This window comes from Oryzias melastigma, linkage group LG18 (assembly GCF_002922805.2).
Source record: "Oryzias melastigma strain HK-1 linkage group LG18, ASM292280v2, whole genome shotgun sequence".
NCBI classification, from domain to species: domain Eukaryota; kingdom Metazoa; phylum Chordata; class Actinopteri; order Beloniformes; family Adrianichthyidae; genus Oryzias; species Oryzias melastigma.
Window position 1 is genome coordinate 14,779,819 of NC_050529.1, and position 20,915 is coordinate 14,800,733.

Consider the following 20,915-nt stretch of genomic DNA (forward strand, 5'->3'; position numbering starts at 1 on the left):
CAAAAATGCTAGATTATTATAATCCAGATAATTTCAATGAGGCTTGATTTTCTTAATGGCATTATAATAATGGCCTTTATACAGTACATGACCAGCAGATCGCATCAAACACTCTTCAGTTTAATCCTTATACTGAGCAGGGCAAATGCAGACAGGAAACCTCCTTTTAAATGGATGATGAAGAAAAAAAAAAAAGAAAAACTTCAGCAGTCTCTAGCTTGAGTCTGTGAGGACATAAAAATAAATCAGATTAGATTAGAAATGGTTTATTTCAAACAGTCGAGAAAAAAATAATCCATGTGAAAGACAATCAACAGAAGTTTATAGATCCCCTGAAAGGGAATGGGAGGAAACGAACTTATATAATCCCACCTCGGGTCGACCTTACCATTTCCTTTACGTGTATTATCATTATCTGGTTCATAAATCAATAATTAACTAAAACACACTGAAACATCTGTTTCTAGACAGCAGAGATACTAGTAACTTCAACTGTGAAGACAGATTTACCAAACTGTTTAATTCATTTCAAAATAATTTTCAGGTTTTGGACAACCACTAGATGTGAAAATAACGCATATTAATGCAACAGTTAAAGATCCAGCTGGGATTTTAATAGTGTATCATGTTCTTGTAGCATTTTTCTGATAATGGAAACCATATATCAAGAAAATGAAGATTAAAATTGCATTCGTTAATATTTCTTTGTACAGATTATCGGAAATCAGGAGAAACAAAATAAAAAAAAATAAAGAAAATAAAGTTCTGTAAAGTCAGCGTTCACATATGTATCCAAACTGTCCTTATTTACCACATTTCTGCCCTGAATTAGTTTAATTTAATGAAAGTTTTTTTGTATTTCTGCTTTTTCATGAAGTGTATTTCACATTTTTGCACTTTTTACGCTTAGTTAGAAAGATTAAAATATATTTACTGTACTTTAAGTACTGTTAAAGATTAGACTTATTCTGAACCTGGGATTGGGTCAGGACGGTTGTGTGCAGCTTCACCACGCTTCATATCATACTGTGGAGCTTATTTCCACAGAGAAATCCCTTCTCTATTACCTGCAACATCCCTGACAGCCTCTGTGACTGAAAACTTCTTTCAGGTTTGAGATCCTCCAACAGCAATGCTCAAACACGGCAAGATTTCAGTTACATATTCATATATAATCACACGTTTCTTAGAATCTTCCAAAGATAGAAAATGATGAAAAATATATTGAAATGCATTATGGGAAGTCTGCTTTTGCTGTAGCGGATGAAAATATTTTCAAATGTTTTGTTCTGCACACACATCTGACCTTTACTGCAGACATTGTTTGCATTTACACATTTATTAATATTAAAAACGCCCAAACCTCAGGGGGAGAGTCAGGATGCAAGTGAGAAGAAACTCAGCTGTTTGAGTTTAAGTGAGATCAACATAATCCTGCTGTTAGCCGATAGATTAAAATAAGAGCCTAACAATGCTTCCCTCCTTACGGAAGTCAGAAAAAAATAAAAGACAAACTTCAGTCATTAAATTGCAGGTTTGTTTAGCTGCGAGTGAACCTGTGGTTCTATTTTGTCAGTTCTGATGAAAATCAGAAAATAATGGGAAAAAAATAAACAATCGTTTCCAGAACTAAATTTCTGCAGAGCGGCAGCAGTTTGTTAGAATTCTGCCTCTGAGATGTAGGCGGGACTGTTGGCACCCATGACCTGAGAGCTCTCTGTTTACATGCCAGCTTTCAGGTCCTCACACTCCCAACCTAAGATTGCCAGTGTAACAAAAATGGTGAGCAATATCAGAGCTAACCAGATGTGTATATTTAAGGCAGATGTCACCTGAGATGAGGAAAACAAAGACGTACATGGATGTATAAGTAGATGCATCGGAATGGAGCAGAGTTTGTGACTCTCATTTTCTACGTCACAAATATGAACTTTTTTAAATGCAACTTTTAAAGCGTTTGATTCACATTAATTTGAATAAAGAAATACTCAAAAATGCAGTTTAAAGCTTAATTTTCTTTATGTATGTCCTCCATTATCAGAAAAATGCTACAAAACATGTTAAAAACACCAACAAAACAGTTTTAATTCAAGCAACTCTTTAAATTCATCATTGATACAGTATATTTCAATGCTTACACTCTTTTTTTTTATCAGTAAACATTATGAACATCTTGGTTCTTTACACTTAACGTCATCAAAACCACCAAACAACATCAGAAAAAGCAGTTTGGCACAGAAGCATAAAGATTTTTTTGAGGTTTTAAGGTTGATCACGCACAAATGCATCTGTCTCACTATTCGGTTCAGGTTCTTTCAGTAGGAGATAATTTTACAAACGTATCCAAACACTTCCATTTCAGATGGAACATACAGTATTATATTGTAAGCTTTAGAAGGAAAAAATATCCGCTTTTTTATTTTAACCCATATTTATTCTCTTTTAAATGCTAAAAGCTTAATCAAAAAAAGTAGAGTTTGTATCAAATTAATTCAAATCAATTAAATTGAATTAAATTAAATTTAGTGTAGCTCAGTGTGCTACACAATAAAAACATTTCCAAATTTAAAAGCCAAAGAACGAGACAAAAATAGAAATGATAACTTTTAAAATAATGTAAGCAAAGATATGCCACCGTTTTGGAACATTTTGATATTTTTCCATTTCTTCCATGAGTTTTCTTATGTCTCATCCTAAAGACCATGTCACAGTGCACACCTCTGCTACACAATTTATGGATGTATGAATATTGTTTAAAAAGTAAGAAAAGTTGCAGTCTTTTATGTTACATTGTTCACAGATGTATCAAAAACGAACCCTGTTAAAACCACAGAAAAAGTAGGAATTACCCACATAAAGAACACAAAAGCCTGCGCTTCATTGAACTTTTTCACTTTAACTCACTTTGACACCAGGCAGAAATCACTGCATCAGCACCATGGACAGCACCCTCACAATGCTTTGTTTTGCTTAACCCTTGCGCTATCTAACGGGGTCCAGATGACCCCAACCTTACATTGATGTGTTATCCATCCCATGACAAATGTGGATGATTTCAGGATTTCATGTCTGTCATGGATATTAGTGAAAAAAATTCCCATTGGATGAAACCTTCGTTGATGAACGCACACTTATGAATTACGTATGTTGTTCATGTATCACGAACCTTAAAGACTCACTTTACAGCTACGCTTTATCATGGGTTACTGTTTAAAATCTTCAATCAAGCATTTTTGATGTTTTTTAATCTTCTAATTTATTTTATGACTCCGATTTCTCTTGGTTTTAATCATTTGGTAATTTTTGTGTATTCAAAAGTCTTCAGACCATCTTTAGGGTACCACTTATTTGTTCCAGTTATGCCGATAGCCTCTCCATGTTCCATCATTATCTTGAAAAAGGTTTTCTTTTCATGCTGCTGCTTGTCGAGCTTCCCTCCTCTGAGCCTTCCTCCTCCACGAACACAACAGAAGCAGTGAGTGCTTCTTATTTAAATAACTTTGGCTTCTTTTCATTTTCTCTTTTCTTTTTTTATGTACATGCTGCTCTGACTAATAATCCATATAAAGCTAAAATAGCTCAGTCTTCTGAGAATTGTGGTGCCATATTTCTGGAAACAGCAGTTGCACAATGTTCAGCTAAAAAATGTCAAATTAAGGTTAAAGCGCAGCTAGGATGGGTCACGATGCAGATGTTATTGATGTGCTTTAAAGGAAGATATCTATGTTTCATATCCACAACAAGGTATTGTGTTTTCTAAACTGAATTAAGTGGGTTTAATGTAAATTTAAGAAAGAAAAGAATGAAAAAATATGCCTTTTTTCATTTTCCAAGAGATAGTAGACCTATTTTCTTAATATATGTCATTACATTTACTTTAAAGTATAAAATGTTTGTTACATTATGTTGTTTTTATGTCATATATCCATTCATTTTAGCAACTGACAGTGAAGTGTTCTGTATTTTTACCATTTTCATACTTATAAATATTCAAAGTAAAAAGAAAGATACTGTTGAAGTTGAGTTATGGCATCTAGACTAAACATTTTTTTCATACGTGGGTTCATTATTTGTCAGATTGATGGTTACTAGCAACATTAGTGTCCAGAAATGTCTGCAAGCAACTTTTGTCTGTGTTTTACATTGTTGAATATCATTTACCATGACAACAAAAATGTTTATGCCATGGAATGTGACAAAAAATACATCTGAGGAATGAAACTAATCAGTGACTTGATAAAAGAACTAAGGACTTGATACAGGACTCAGTAAAGGAGGTAAGTAATTGATACAGGATTCAAGACTTGATACAAGAATCAAGTACTTGATATAAGAATTTAAGGAGTTGATGCAAAACTCAAGACAGGACACTACCATTCAGGACTTAAGAGTTGTTACAGGACTCAAAGATTTGATACAAGTAACAAGGACTTGATACAAGAATCGATACAGGACTCAAGAAACGGATACAGAACTCAAGACTTGATACAAGGATCAAGGACTTGGTGAAAGACCTGATACAGGATTTAAGAAATCCATACAGGACTCAAGAAATTGATACAGGACTCATAATTTGATACAAGAATCAAGGACTTGATACATGACTCAATACAGAATTAAAGAAATCAAAACAGGACTCAAGAAATTGATACAAGAATCAAGGACTTGATTGAAGACTTGATACAAGAATCAAGGATTTGGTGAAAGACTCGATACAAGATTCAAGAAATTGCTACAGGACTCAAGAAATTGATACAGGACTCAAGACTTGATACAAGGATCAAGGACTTGATACAAGAATCAAGGACTTGATACAGGACTCAATACAGAATTCAAGAAATCAATACAAGACTCAAGAAATTAATACAAGAATCAAGGACTTGATACAAGACTCGATACAGAACTCAGGGACTCAATATAGGACTCAAGGACTTCATATAAGAACCAAGACCTTGACATTGGACTCAAGGGCTCAAAACTATACTTCAGGACTCAGTACAGGTCAGAGACTTAACACAGGACTCAATGACTTAATACAGGACTAAGGGGCTTGAATAAAGACTAAAGGACTCAATACACGACCCAGGAACTGAATACAGGACTCAAGAATATGATAAAGGACTAAAGATTAACTATAAAACCCAAGGACTAAATAAAGGATTCAAGATAGGATTATGGCACTCAATACAAAACTTTTCTTATATTTTCCATCTTATTTCATTTATTGAAGGCTGAGTGTTACATCACTTTCTCTGAAGTGTAAATCCTTACGTTTTATTTATGGAAAATAAAACACAACTGTGTCTTTTTACTCTTTCTATGATCCTCGACAACAAAATTGACTCAATTTCTTTAAGTTTTTCCTGTAGTTTAAATGCAGTTGTGCACATTTAAGCTGTTTTTGTTAGAGTCTGTATATGAGATGGAAAAATGACAAAGCCAGGTAAATGTGCCCAATTCTTCAAGGTGTTATCCAAAGCTGCCATCTTTTTGTGCTGTATTTTCCTGCCGCGGGAAGGCTTTATCTCAGAACCAGAGTGATGAAAAGAGGTTTCAGGGTGCAAAAATGTGTGTGTGTGTAACCGACTCACACACCCACACAGAGGAGGAAAAACCTGTGGCGCAATTGCAAGGAAATGGAACTAATACAAAAAGTAGCATCTGCTTCTCCATCCTCAGCTTCTACTGACAAGCTGCCAAGTGGAGGGAGGACAGTAATGGCCACATTTCTGTTAACGCAGAAAGGACAGTCTTTGGCTCCCTCATTACGCCTGTTTCTTTTAAAGCTAGCAGCAGTAACACATGCAAATGTCAAATAAACCCAGAATATTCTTGAAATGTCTATCAGAAAAAAATGTGTCCAACAGAAATGTAAGCTTTTTTATTTTAATGGTGATTTTTATTGATCAGAAAGCAAAGTTACATGAGTAGGGCAAGGTAAAAAAAAATGGGGATGCTCTTTATTTAACACCAGGGGCGGAGCTACAGGGGAGTAAGTCGGCCACCAGCAAAACTCTATCCCACCAATTTTTGAGTCAATATTAGTCAATGGAGGCAATAGTACCTGCTGGGACTATGTTATGTTGAAGTTTCAAAAGAAACCGGAGCAGACTACAGGCAATGAGATGAAAGAGTACAAAGGGATTGGGAAGTCACGGTGAAGGTGAGCGCTAATGGCAGATAACACCCATCTGCTAGCAGCCATTGTACCTATTATGTTTTTATTGTGGCAAAACATCCATGAACCTCCTCTTTGGTCGTCCTCTAGGCCAATCGCGCAAGGGGCCAACATCCAAAACACTCCTTGGGTTGCGGGCCGAACAGGAAAGAAGATTTATTGAACACTCTAAAGCTACATTCAACAACCACTCCCTGCGATAACGCTAGTGTGTATGCTGTAGGCAAGGCAAGTTTATTTTTATAGCACATTTCATGTACAGAGACAATTCAAACATTAAAAGAAACAATCAAAAGAAATAGTAAAGATGTGATCATTCAGCTGAATTTAGCTGCTGAAATTGATAGCTAAAAATGCTGTAGCTGATAGCTGAAAACACTGAAGCTGATAGATGAAAATTCTGAAGCTGATAGCTGAAAAAGCTGAGGCTGATAACTGAAAATACTGAAGCTGATAGCTGCAGATGCTGAAAAAGATAGCTGAAATCACTGAAACTGATAGCTGAAAACACTGAATCTAATAGCTGAAAAAAACTGAGGCTGATAACTGAAAAACTGAAGCTGATAGCTGAAAACTCGGCAGCTGATAGGTGCAGACGCTGGAATTAATAACTGAAAACCCTGAGGCTGATATCTGAAAACACTGAAGCTGATAGATGAAAAAGCTGATAGCTGAAAACACTGAAGCTGAAATTAATAGCTGAAATCTCTGAAGCTGATAGCTGCAGATGCTGGAATTGATAGCTGAAAATGCTGAAGCTAAGAGCTGAGAACACTGAAGCTAATAGCTGAAAACACTGAGGCTGATAGCTGAAAACACTGAAGCTGATAGCTGAAAATTTTTAAGTTGATAGTTGCAGATGCTGCAATGAATAGCTAAAAAATATTAAAGCTGATAGCTGAAAACTCTGAAGCTGATAGCTCCAGATGCTGAAATTAATAGCTGAAAACGCTGAAGTTGAAAACACTGAAGCTAATTGCTGAAAAGCTGAGGCTGATAGCTGAAAATACTGAAGCTGATAGCAAGCTACAATGTTAGCTAAAAGCCAAATTAGCCTAAAAAACTAATAATAATAATAATAATAATAATTGGGTCAGCCAAAACAGCTAGCATGTAGCTGAAATATTAGCCAAACTCCAAAACAGCCTAAAAAATCTTAGTAGATGCCAAAATAGTCCAAAAAGCTAGGAGAATGTCAATTTTTAAAACTTTAAAACCTGAATTTTTAAAAATAAATATGGATAATAAAAAGACAGAAAAGTCATTCCAGAATAAATCAACTTTAACCTTTAATAACTTTCAATATTTTACTCTCCATAAAAATATATTTTATCAAAATTATAAAAGAAATAAACACAACACAACATCGGGTCGTTAATAACAGTAAAATAAACAGTAAAATAAAATGATCACGATCTGGATCTGATCACGTGTTGTAACTCTTCAACTATTTATGCAATTAACATAATTCTAGTGGATTCTGAAGCAGAAAAAAATAAGTATTGATATGAAACACTTTCCATTAGCGTACTGAAGCAGAATCTGCTGATTTAGGTTGATTGCATACATGACTGAAGAGTTACAGCACGTCAAAAACATCCCTCTACCCTCTATATTCATTTACCTCTCTAGATGATCCTCCAACTATTACTCTATCAAGAACTGAACCGAGGACTTACAGTACACTTGCAGCGTAAACCCTTTTAAAAATGAAGCTATCGAGATCTGTCTTTGCTTGGCCAATGCACCATCAAACGGGAGGGGCTTCACCTCCAAACTTGAGACAGAAAGACAAAACCCAGGAGGAAATCTAACAGTAAACAAAGCTGTTTTTTCTTAATTTGCAGAGAAACTTCTTGCATTTGGAAAAAATGCCTGGTGGAACATTAAAAAAATGCCCATGACAGGCCCCAAAAAGATGGCCAAAAAAATGGGTGAATAATGAGGATCAGCATAGAGGTTAGGCCTCGGAGACGAACAACAGCGAGAAAGCGGCACATGTCAAGAGAGAGTTCAAATGGAGGAAGCGAACGGATCCACAGCACATGCAGGATTACATATTTACAGCTACACGGCCTCATTACTGTGAGTTTTGCTGAAACATATTTTGGAATCCCATCATTAGTAAAATACCTGTCAGGTGTTGGAGATCAGCAGCAGAGGGAGAAGAAAAGCAGCAACTAGTTAGTCGCTTTGACGTTTAACAGAGCTGTGGCAGAGGCACGGCGGTAACCTATTGTCCCATTAATCTCAGGATGATGAGTAGCCTACCACATCCACACTCTTGTCTTCTAGGATTAATCTGATGTCAGGACAGGAAAATATGAACCTCCATCTGCTCATAATTAGTTATGTCAGCTGCCTCCCGACCATGACTTTATAGGAAGGAAAGTCGGAGGATTATCCGTCCTTAAATCTCCTGTTGCCAGAGATGTAAAAGATATCAATAAAGCATAAAATATCCTCGACGTCAAGCGGATTTAAAATAAGAAGTTTTCTGGAAAAATGTGTCATACAAAGAAATATTTATGGCTACAGCGTGCTGCATTATATTTTAAAGTCAGGACTCTGCATAATCCCTCACTCAAGACTTATAAAGTCTAAATCTCTGAACATTTGTCACATTTTGCTGAGGAAAAGCATGCATTTTTCTCAAATATAGATGAAAATAGTGTTTTTTCTCATGATGGAGGACATATATTTAAAAAAATTAAGACTAAATTGGCATTTTGAGTATTTTTTTTAGTTGTGAATCAGGAGCAGATGGGAAAATGCTGTATGAAAGAACTAGTAAATGTATTTTAAAAGCTAATATGGCAAGCCATAAGCTCTGACACGTCCACTTGTAGACGACTAGATCCATGAACATCTTTGTTTTTCTTCTTCTTAGCTGGTATCAGTACAGCTGGAAATGTTTTCTAAGAGTTCCTGGTTGTACATGGTGCACAAACATCATAAGTCCGAAACAGGAAGTTCACATCCCATCCCTCCCTATTTAAATAGAAAAAAAAAACTCTTTTTTTAAATACTTTTTTACCATGTTACTCCACTATGTTAGGAGTCAGGGCTCTGTCTTCCCCTCTGGTCATTGGCTGTACTCCAGATTACTTAATGCACTTCATCTCCCAGCAACCCCAGTGCACAGTTCCTGGATGGTGTTCACCTGACCTGTTCAAACCAGACAAGATGGCACCAATAGCATTAGGTTGGGGTTGTGAGGGGGGTATGGGCTAGCGGGAGAGGGCGTAAACTCATGGATGTCGGGCAGGGTGGGCTTACTCAGTCTGCATCATAACTCAAAAGGAAATTTCTAACTCCTGCCTAAAAAGAGGTTTTTACATTTGAGCTAAAAAACCCAAAATAATACTTAAAAGACCACTCAGAATACTTTCTAAATAAATAACTGCAGCGGGACTAACGAGTCCTACTCTGAAGCTTGACCTTTCCGACTCCTAAATGACCAGATTTCTCTCAATACGATGCATGAAATTATTTATATTTCATTAGGAAATATTTTGCCACTTTAATGAATACAAGTGGAGCTCATTATTTTCATGACATGTCAGGCTGCTGCATTAATACACATACAATTCTTTATTTTTGGCTGATTGGATCCTTGAAAACGAAGCTGTTTTGCCACATTGACCTCGTTTGATTAGTCCCATGTTACAAACAGAGCATAAGTAATGTTAGAAAGGAAAAAGATTCACAAATTCAATGTTTTCATTTGAAAGTTTTACACAAAACCAGGTTTTGCTAACGATGAAATTAAACTATGGAAACGAAGAATAGACTAAGAAAATGAAGTTAAATAATTGAAAGAAACAAAATTCTTGTGGGATAAAAATAAATATAATGATATGTAAATGTAATGATGAATGTAAAGACTAGAAAAAAACTGAACAGATTCTCTAGAAAAACAGTTTCAAGTTTCTATTTCTTAAAAATCATCTCTGACAGCATTTTTTGTCAAAAATAATATAACTTTTTAAAAAATGGGGAAACAAAGATGATTTTTTTTCAACTCCTTTAGTTTTAAATATATGGAGCCAAATCAGGGCAATAAAGATTTAAAACCTAAATAAAACAATTTGAAAATTCAAGCTGTAATATTGGTGTTAAAATTTTTTAAAAAAAAGTGTCTGAAACTTTTTGCAATCTAATATTCAAAAAGGCTCTATAGAACCAAATATTGGTGTTTTGGAGCTAGAAACACCATCCATCCATCCATCCATTAAACCCGCTTAATTTTGCTTGGAGTCATTGGGTTGCTGGAGCCTATCCTAGCAGTAGCCAGGATAGGCTCCAGCAACCCAGTGACATAATATGAAATTAAACAGGGTTGCTGGGGTCTATCCCAATAGTAACTGGGATAAGCTCCAGTAACCCAGCAACCACATACGGCATTAAACAGGGTTGTTGGAGCCTATCCCAACCGGCATAAGAGGTAGAAAAAAAAAACACATTTCTTTAACTATTTGAATATTTATAAATATTATTTTAGAATTGATTGATTGTTGAGAGTTTACCATCAAATTTTGATGGAAAACGTCCTAACTGCTTGCTTTGAAAAGTTTGCAGATCTTAAACAAACATATTTGGTGCCTCTTTGACTAAAACAGTTTGTGTTGCGTTCATCTGACGCCCGGACTGCCGGGTGAGTACGCACAGCCTTGGGCTTAGCCATGTGATTCCTGTGGTTTTCCCTGAAGACAAAAGCCCTCGGTGTGTGTTCGCTGCTTCATTCATGGAGCGAGCGTAGTAAACAGACAGGAGAATTACTGGAGGGGATAGACAGAAATTAAGAATGGGAATGAAAATGAACGCACTTTGATGTAGCTGCACTTCAAAGGCGTTCTTGCCTCCAGGGTGTGAGTCACTCTACTGTACGTGTGCTCCAGAGCGATGGGAAGTCTTTGCCTTTTCTGCTGTCTGTTCACTTCTTATCCGTTTCTTGTTTTCCACCAAGCAGAGATTTGATAAATGTGTTTGTCATTGCTGGTGTGTGAATGTGTAACAGAGGTTTACTTCAGCAGGAACAACAGAAATACCTAGGAAGGATGTCGGAGGATTGGGTATAAGCCGCTCCCGGTCTAAGCAGGTTCCTTTCATTTCTCCCGTTTTTTAAAATTTTGCTGTAAACATTGTTAAGTTTTACATTTTAGTGATGTAGAACTTCTGAAATGGTACACAATTTATCGTCTTGTGGGCCTGCAAAAGATCTGGCAACCTGTTTAGTGTGTACACCACCTTCACTCAACACTAACTGGATAGCCCTGTGACCCCGGAAGGGGTTCTGAAGATGGATGGATACGAATGTCTTAACTCATTTTGTGTCATTTTTAAGTTAATTTGGGTAAAATTATTTTTTTAATGAATAGAAGAAATACTCTCTTAAAGAATCTTGTAGAGCTCACAGAGCTGGAATAGTTTCACCTGGAAGATTTGGACAGATCTGCAGGGTTATAAATATTCCACTGTCTTTCCTTGTTTCTATGCAGAGATGGTTTGTTCCAAATTTAGGGCTGCCACAAACGATTATTTTAATAGTCGACTAATCACCGATTATTTTTTCCGATTAGTCGACTAATCGGGTCATGCACAAAGTGGATGTAAAACACACATCTTAACCATCATTCGCTTTAAAATAACTAAAAACTATATATATATTCACACTAGCATCATCATAGATGAAATGTAAGCTGAATTTGACTGCAAAAGATTCTAGTGATGATAGCTGAAGATGCTGATAGCCAACTAAAATATTAGTTTAAAGGCCAAATTAGCCTAATTAAAGCCTAGGTTAGCTAAAACAGCTAGCATGCAGCTGAAATATTAGCTAAATTCCAAAATAGCCTAAAAAACTTAAACAAAAAAAGACTAAGCTAGCAAGTCTGAAATAAAAAAAACCCAAAATAGCCTAAAAAACCTTAATAAATGCCAAAATAGTCCAATAAGCTAGCATAACACCATTATAACTTTCAACTTTACTATACTCTGACTCCATATAGTACAAAGTAACGACAAATCGACTATTAAATTAGTCGTCGACTATTTTAATAGTCGATTAGTCGTCGATTAGTCGACTAATCGTGGCAGCCCTATCCAAATTGTCCAAAATGTTTTGGTATCCTGAAGCATTTAAAGTTCATATCACTAGAACTAAGGGGCCAAGCCCAAATCCTGAAAAACAAGCCCATACCATCATTCCTCCTCCACCAAATTGCACAGTTCTCCTGCAACCTCCAAACCCAGACTGGCCCATCTGATTACCAAATGGAAAGTCATGATCCATCATTCCAGAGAAGGCGTCTCCACTGCTCTATAGTCCAGTGGTGGCATGCTTTAAACCACTGAATCAGAGGCTTTGCATTGCTCTTGTGTGGTAGTGCATTAAATAGAGCCAGGGTGAATGGAGATAGGTGGTAGGTGGGTCGGGAGTCCTCGCCAGTAATCAGGCAACAAAACAGAAATATGACCAGGAGAGAGACACAGAGGGACCTGCCAGATCATGACAAAAACTTGTTGACCGTTCACACGATCCATAAAATTCAGTTGATTCTGACATGAGAAAAGTGGGTCGTCATATCTGTGCCACAATCAGCTGATTTACGTTGAATGTGTAAGCACTTCAGCACTGCTTTTCTCCACTTCAGAACCCATTGGAATAATGCTAATTGCTTAAACAGTTGGAGAGTTATGGTCGGTGAAAGAATATAGACATTGGACAAAAGGGACAAAAAAGTATGTGCATTTGGATTAGACATCAACGTTGATGTAAAAGTTTTGAAGAAAAAGCTGAAAATTGCATGACATGGCAACTTTCATATTTTGCCTGTTGCAGTCCCCATGATGCATGTTAGAGTAGATCTTGAATCCTAAATCTCTTGACTAATAGTCTTTCAGTGGAGATACATGGTCCAAAATAATGCATGCTATCCTGTGATCAAAAGGACTTTTATGATAAAAGGGATGCAATGACAACTTTTTTTACTTGCTGAAATGTTAAACATTCCCACCGGTGGAGCCATGTGGGCTTTGATCGGTCATGCTGCTCTCCAAGAACTGCTAAATAATAGAGGTATACTTTCCCATGACTTATAAAGCCTATACTTCAACAGCGTTTTAATTTTTTATGGCTCCCTTTCTTTGGTCCTGTCTGCATGACAGGTAATCCGTCACCTAAAATGTGTTTTTCACTCATGGCGTCTCTGTGAGCTGGTGTTCTGCTTTGGACCTTAAAAAAAAAAAAAAAAAAAAGTTCTTTAGCGCACAACCTGTTAAGCTTCAAATTCCAAAGTGAGGTTTGATTTCCGCGGAGGCTGCATCCTCATTACTCGTCATTAGGGCGGCGCAGGCGAATCCATCTTAATAAACCGCCTCACACTGTGACATGTCAGTTAAAAAGCCTCTAATTAAAGTCCATATATCAAGATCCACAGGTGGGTCTGATTCATCGCTGTCACTCCATACCACCAACATTCCAGGGAGGTGCTAGCTATCGCCACGCCGCCTCTATTAAGCATCCCTGTTGGTTCTGCTTTCTGATGAAGACAGGAAAGGGAAGTGGAGATGTCACTGGCTTCTCCACAGAAATCATGGAGGAGACCCGAGATGGCCGACTAAAGCTTCGACGGCGTGAAAATTGTCACACTTGAGAGAGAGCTTTACTCTCCTCTTCAAGTTGAAGTAAAGTGGAGGGAAATGTAGAAAAACTTGAGTGATGGAGCTTCAGCCTGAATAGAATCTCTTTAATGGAGAGCCAGCTCTGGAGTTTCTCAAAGGGCTGTTAATGGGGGTAGTTGGGACCGACTGGATGAGGGGGGAAAGCAACGTTAGGAATTGATTTTGATGCAGAGCTGCTGGAGAATGGAGGACAAGAGAAGAAACGCTGTGTGGGAGGCACCATGACGATGGTTTTACACTCCCATTCAGCAAAGGCAGCAGCTTAGAGACAGAATGCTAGGCTAATGAGCTCCCACAGGGATGCTCTGGTTCGGTCCATTGAAAAATTACTCCTCACCAGTTCCCCTCACTGCCATCTGACTTTGTAAAGTTAGATTTGTTGCAAAAAAAAAATGTCCGTATATAAAAAGGTTTGAAACTTGTAATAAGAAATGTGAGTCTGTAAAAATGTAGAAAAAAATTGCCTCATGTGCACATTGAAATACAATAAATAAATTATTGTTACAATTATTTTACACAAAAAAAAATCAACTAATTACAACCTTATCTGACACCCAATCAGTCAATCAGATGCATGATATCTATGCCCTACACATTTCATTCATTTATTCATTCATTCATTCATTCAAGATGGTGCCGTGTATAGCGGTGGACGAGTTATCACAAGTTCAAATTACTGTATTTTTTTTTTTTTTAGATTGGGTAGTTTGCTTTGTTGAGACATTTCTTTCATCCACTCACCAACAGACACACTCAGTTACACACTGAATTATTTTTACTTGTTTATCATCATTTACACTTTCAAGAATATTTTGTAATGTTAAAATTTTTAAACATTTTTTTTACTCTTGATTTGGTCATTACAGGTTAAATGTTACTGCCTGAAGTGTTGATACTAATACAAACGATTGATGAATTTCTTACCTTTATCAATTTTAAGGTTTGGTTTTGGTCATGGCCCCCAATCTCCTGCAGGGGCCTTTACCATTGAGACAAGAGAATGTCTTGCCAGTTTTTCTGTGTTGCCCAGTAATGGACCCAACATTTGCTTCGATTTACTGGTCAGTCTTTGTTCCTACCTTCACATAAGGTCACAAGCTCTGGGTCATAAGGATAAAATCTCATATACAAGCTGCTAAGATTAATTTCCTATGCACAGATTTTTTTCCACTAAGAGTTCTTCCGTGACATACAAGGGACAAAAAAACAAAATTGTTTTCCTGTTCAGGAAATACAAACTGCATCCACTGTCTCCCGTTGTGAATGTTCATATGAAAAAGGTAAGAACTCAACCTATGAATTGTGAGATGATCAACCATGCTGCAAAATAAACAATAACATAACTTTTCATAAAAAAATGTAGAAGTATAAATAAATAAAGTCCTCAGTTGTATCTTTTTTTTGCCTTCCAGCAAAAATAAAAACATTTTTAGGACTTGTAAAGTCTATACTAAGCAGTCTGGCTACAATGAAATCAATTCCATCCAGGATGTGGGAACAACTACATCTTAAAATATTTATTTCTATAAAAAAAAACGTTTTTTAAAGAGAATAGGAACAACAGTAAAGCGAATGGGACCATTGAGGAGCTTCTGAGATGAGAGGATGAGTAATGGAGGAATCTCATGGCTGCTCTCACATGCAGCACATGAAGATGGATTCCACGCGGACGCCGCTGTGTGCGTTGGTTTGGAAATAAGCCGTAAAATTCCCCATGAATTTTTCATAGCAACGTAGCGCCATGTGCACATAAATACGCACATGTGACCGTGGAAGCTTCGTTGCAGCGTCTTTGGCGTGTGCTCTCCTTCTGTGTGAATTTTGAGGGCTTAAGATTGGCTTCTCACCAGTGTAGGACGTCAAGTTGAAGAGCCTCTCGTTGTTCTGCCTGAGAGTAATTTGGATTGAATTGATAAGAAGGCCATTAGCTGCTGCTTCCGTTGGTTGCCATGACGACATGTCTTATGTGGAGAAGGGCAAGGTGCCTCAGGTACTTCTTCTGCCAGAAGCCATTGTGTGTGTGTGTGGGTTGTGTGCACAGATACATTGTATTTCTTGTATTGCACTGCTGGGTCTATTTTTTTTTTCTTGTTTAATTTGTATGAACCCCCACCACATGCCGATCAAACCACCTCCGAGATGTTGGTAAAGCCCCACATGCCACCGGCAACGCCATTGGCCGACATAGCTCCTCATGACTGGCAGGGAGTGCTACGAGATGTGAAAGCTTGAGCTTTATTTTAAACGGATAAAGATGAAGCTTTACAGGTCAGTTCAGCTTGTGACCAGAATAATAAGTCAGTTTGCAGACAGTCTGTGTGGGAGGAAGTGTGCCCTTGAGCAAAACAAATCAGCTTTTACATCAGAGTGTTGGAGTGCTGGATCGTGTAGATCTGCTGTGAGGCTTCGTCGTGGAGATTAAGAATTGGGGAGAAAAAGCAGTTTTGCTATGTCAAAGGTCAACCTGGAAACCTTGATGCTAAAGAGTACTATTGAACGTGTCTTTGCTTACAGAGTAACAGGGATATACAGGTTATTCTGCTGCTAGCACTTCAGAGGAGCTTTACTTTTGCTTTTTTTTAGCTTAATTGGTAAAAAATGTCCTCTGTGTAACACTACAAAATCAGATTTGGAATACACTTTGTACTATCTGTAGTTAAATTGGTGATATTTATTTTAAGTAGAGCTTTGTAACTTCATTTCTGTTTAACTTTTTTCATGTGCGGAACCTGTGCAGTGTGAAAAACATTTGGAGTTGACTCCAGCAACCTGTGTGATCCTTACTTAGATGAATGAAATGTAAAAAAACAAAAAAAAACAGATGGATAGTTGTGGCTTTAATTCAGGAGTGTCCAAATCCGGTCCTCGAAGTCCGGTGTCCTACATGTTTTCCAACCAACCTACCATTGAAGCTTCTTATTGGCCTAACTCACCTGATCCAGGTAATCAGCAGCAGAAAAGGCAGGATTTCTGGAAAGGAGGCCGGGCCTCGAGGACTGACTTTGGACACCCCTTCTTTAATTCGTCTGTTGCATTTTAAACTTCGATCATGGAAAGATAAACTCCTACATATAAAGTACCACGACTGAAACATTTATCTATTCATTTTTCGAACCTGCTTAATCCCATTTGGGGTCACAAGGATGCTGGAGCCTATCCTAATCAGTTTGGGGTGAAGGTAGGGTAGACCCCAATGGGTTGTCAGTTGTATCGACACATAACCTCTAACATTCAGGACTAGGGACTACTAGTTGACCTCTGAAGCACATTTTTAGACTGTTGGAGGATTAGTGTTAACCACTATGCCACCATGAGGAAAAACAAAAATTTCCATTGGCTGGACAAATCCACTGGAACGATTTAATCACCTCCCATCCCGGTCGGGTATAGTTGTGTAGAAGTGTAGCACTTTCCTGGGGTACTAAAGGCAGAAATATGGTATGTGCATCCATCTTTGAAAAAAGTTGGGATTATTTTCGTGTGAAAAGACTGCCGAAGACTCCACGATGACATCATGAAATGGGCGGAACCCACACATGCAGCGGCAGGTGGAGCCTCAGGAATAGAGTGGTTTTACCTTCGGGTAGGAAAAAATTCACAAAAATAACTAATATTTCATAAAAAAACTGCTTTTAAATTTTCTAAAGGTAATAAATAATCATATATATGGATATAGTTTACTCTGAAAGGCTTAAGAAAATCATGGTATGGTCCTTTTAAAAGACAGGGTTGATACATCAGACACAACCAAGTACATAGCATAGTTCTCTGTCCAGATAAGTAGAGTTCTGACACCAGCTTAGATACTACTAAGGTGCTGTGCAAAACCCTCAAGCTCCCAGACTAATGAAAATGTACTGCTTTTCTTCAGCTGGTAGGGGCTGTTGCAGTAGCTGTAGAGCCTGGTTATTTACAACCTTGGTTTGAGCGCTTAAGGATGTGGGAGGAGTCTGAGGTGGTACCCACTGGCTTCAAGAAACCAAAGTCTCATAGACTTCTTTTGAGAAATAAACAGCTATTACTCAGTTATTCTGTTTGTCAGAACAACCATTCTTGGCCTTAATTTTTTTCAATTATTCTTTCTTTATTGCAAGTTATTCATATATACTGACCAATCAGATTCCTCAATAGGTATGTGGTCTCACGTTTGACAGATTTTGTGTAGCTAACTTTCAAGTGGTGGGGTGTTGCCTTCCAACAAGCTCACTCCTGATTGGTGAGAGTAGTTGCCATAGAAATGTTGACCCAAACGAACTCGGACCAATCACTGACAACATGGCAATGTCCATATCCTGGAAAAATGGTAACTTCATTTTGTTAGCGCCAAAAGTAGGGGTGCGGATTGGACGAAGCTGCTACAGTAGACGTTTATTTTTAAAGGCTACATGTCAGGACGGTTTTTGGCCTGATTTCACATTTCTAAATGTGTGTAGGTATCTGATAGACACACACACATGATCACACATTAATACATCCAGCCTCCTGCTCTATCTGTCTCCTTGCTTTCCCCTTCTTAATTTTGTCTTTCATGCTCTGACAGCTTCTGGAGAGCCCTCAAATTAATCATTGTTTTAATGGAAGCTGGTTAAATATTCTAATTCAGCAGCCATTTACCCAGCACAAGCTCTGCTTGCCTCTCATCTGAGCAGAAAGTATGGCACCATTTCAGGCTGCACTTTAGTGCAGGATGCTTTAGCTGATGGAGCCATTCAGCAAAGAAATATACGGGCTCTGCTTTCAACCTAAATGATCCTATTAATTATCAAAAGCATCTTTATGGGGAAACTAATAGGCTCTATTTAACTGAGAATACAACACGAGACAGCAGTTACAACAAATATCTAGTTTATTTACAGAGCTGAAAGGACGAGAGTATTGGGTGAAAACGTTTAATTTGTTAACCTTTTCATTTTTTATAGTCATTTTTTTCAGCCTTCCTTTCCTTAATGGACGGTTTCTTATGCCAGTCTATTGTTGAGTGCAAAACATCAACAAACGATGAAACTTTGACCTTTTCATTCAATTAAATCATCGATTTTTTTTTCCCCACTTGAGATGTTTCTCCTCTATATTGAGTGGAGCCACTTGAGGTGACTTGGGCATCTGGTCCGGATGCCTCCTGGACGTCTCCCCGGGGGGAGTTCAGAAGGGACCAGTGCAATGTGGTTTGAGTGGGAACCACTCGGTGGTTTAATCCCCAAGCAAACCGTTTACTGAAGAACTAAAGCCGGGAGGCATTGGGTCCCATATTTAGAGTCTTTGGTATCACTAGGCTGTGGATTTGAACCTTCCAGTGTCAGAGCAAGGGCGGACACTCGACCACAAGGCAGCTGAACTGGAACATGACTTTTTATCAAATAGGAAGATGCGCTTCGATAAATTAAATTTTATGTATTGCCCATCAATTATACTCATGTTATAGAAACTATTACTGCTGCCTGTGTGAAGAATTTTGTAGGATTATCAACTATTTACTTTTCTTTAAATTTTAGCAAACATAGTCGTAAACTACTCAAAAAAAATGATTGGATTCACATTGCAGGTCCAGTCATTTTTTTTAGAAAGAAAGCAACATTTTGATCACTTGCATTCATCATCAGATTGTTTCTTAATTTTTTGAGTTTTTAGGTGTATTATAGTGTTCATTTCTCACTATAAACAACCCCAAAGAGGTATTTTGATCCATTCACAACCTGAGTCCGAGCACCAGCCCCTCCCAAAAAACAAGCGGGTTCTCACAAGCTAATGTCACAAAGTGAGAACAGCCCCCTTTCAGAAAGAGTCCGCACAACTGGAACTACAACCCAGGCTAACACAAACACACTTTCTCTGATCAGCTAGCACTGATCCGCCGCTAGTTTCGCCGCTCAGATTGCTGATTCGCTAGACCCAGCCATCGCTACTAAAGGCAGATATGTAGTATTTACATTTATCTTAAGTTCAGATGTTGTTTGTTTTCATGGGTGAAACACAGACACGATGCCAAGGCAGGCTCTAGGATGACATCATAAAAAAGGCACCACCCACAAGCAGTAAAAGGCGGAGCCTCAGAGATCAAGACGTCTTACTTCTGGATACGAAAAAACTCACAAAAATAACTAATTTATCATAAATAACTTGTTCTTTAGTGTGCCAAAGGTAATATGGTCATATTTATGGATATAGTTTAAACAGAAAGACTTAACAAAAGCATGATGTAAGCCCTTAAAAAAGTTTGAGTTTAACTAGGTTAAATTCCAATAAATTATATAAAGTTTCTAAAAGACCCACTCTAATGACCATTGTGTTGTTGTGTTTTCAGCATGTTCTCATAGCATTTTATCTGTTGATGGTGGTCAAATATAAAGCAAATTATGCTTCTTAAATCACTGTGAATCGAGAGCAGATGAGTAGTTTAAAAAAAAAAATCGTACTTTTGGTGTAGAAAATGTATCACAAGCTACTTGTTCTGCTTTGCCACGGGGTGGGGAAGTGGGGGCGGGCTTGCTCCATAGCAACAATATAACTTAAAAGGTGAATTTGTAACAAACGCTTGGCGCTCTGGAGAAACTGTCTGAGAACACAATAGATTTTTTTTTTTTTTGCTAAAAATCATAATCAAAAGACCCCTGGGAACACTAACAATAGATCTGAGTGTGTTCTTTTTTCTTCAAATAGACTGTGTATTCTTAAAATTAAGGCATAGATGATTGTGAAAACTGCAGTGCTCTGCATTGGTTTTACAAAGCAATTTAGTTCTTATACAGTCAAACAACATTTTGTAGAAAATTTTTGTTTCAGAACAACTTAAAACATTTGAAACATAATTTAAGCACAAAAGATCCTTTGTGTCAAAGAGAGATCAAATGTTGAATTTTTAAAAACTACCGCCCACAAGCGCAAAATTAATAAAAAAGAAAGCAAAAAAATCCACATTCATCTTAAAACTGATAGTTGGTGACACAATAACTTCATTTTTAAAATATATTTTTCCTCCTTTTTTTAAATTTCCTTTTTAAAAAAGGGAAACAAACCAAACTTCTTCCATTTTCTGCAACATCTGAAGCTCAGC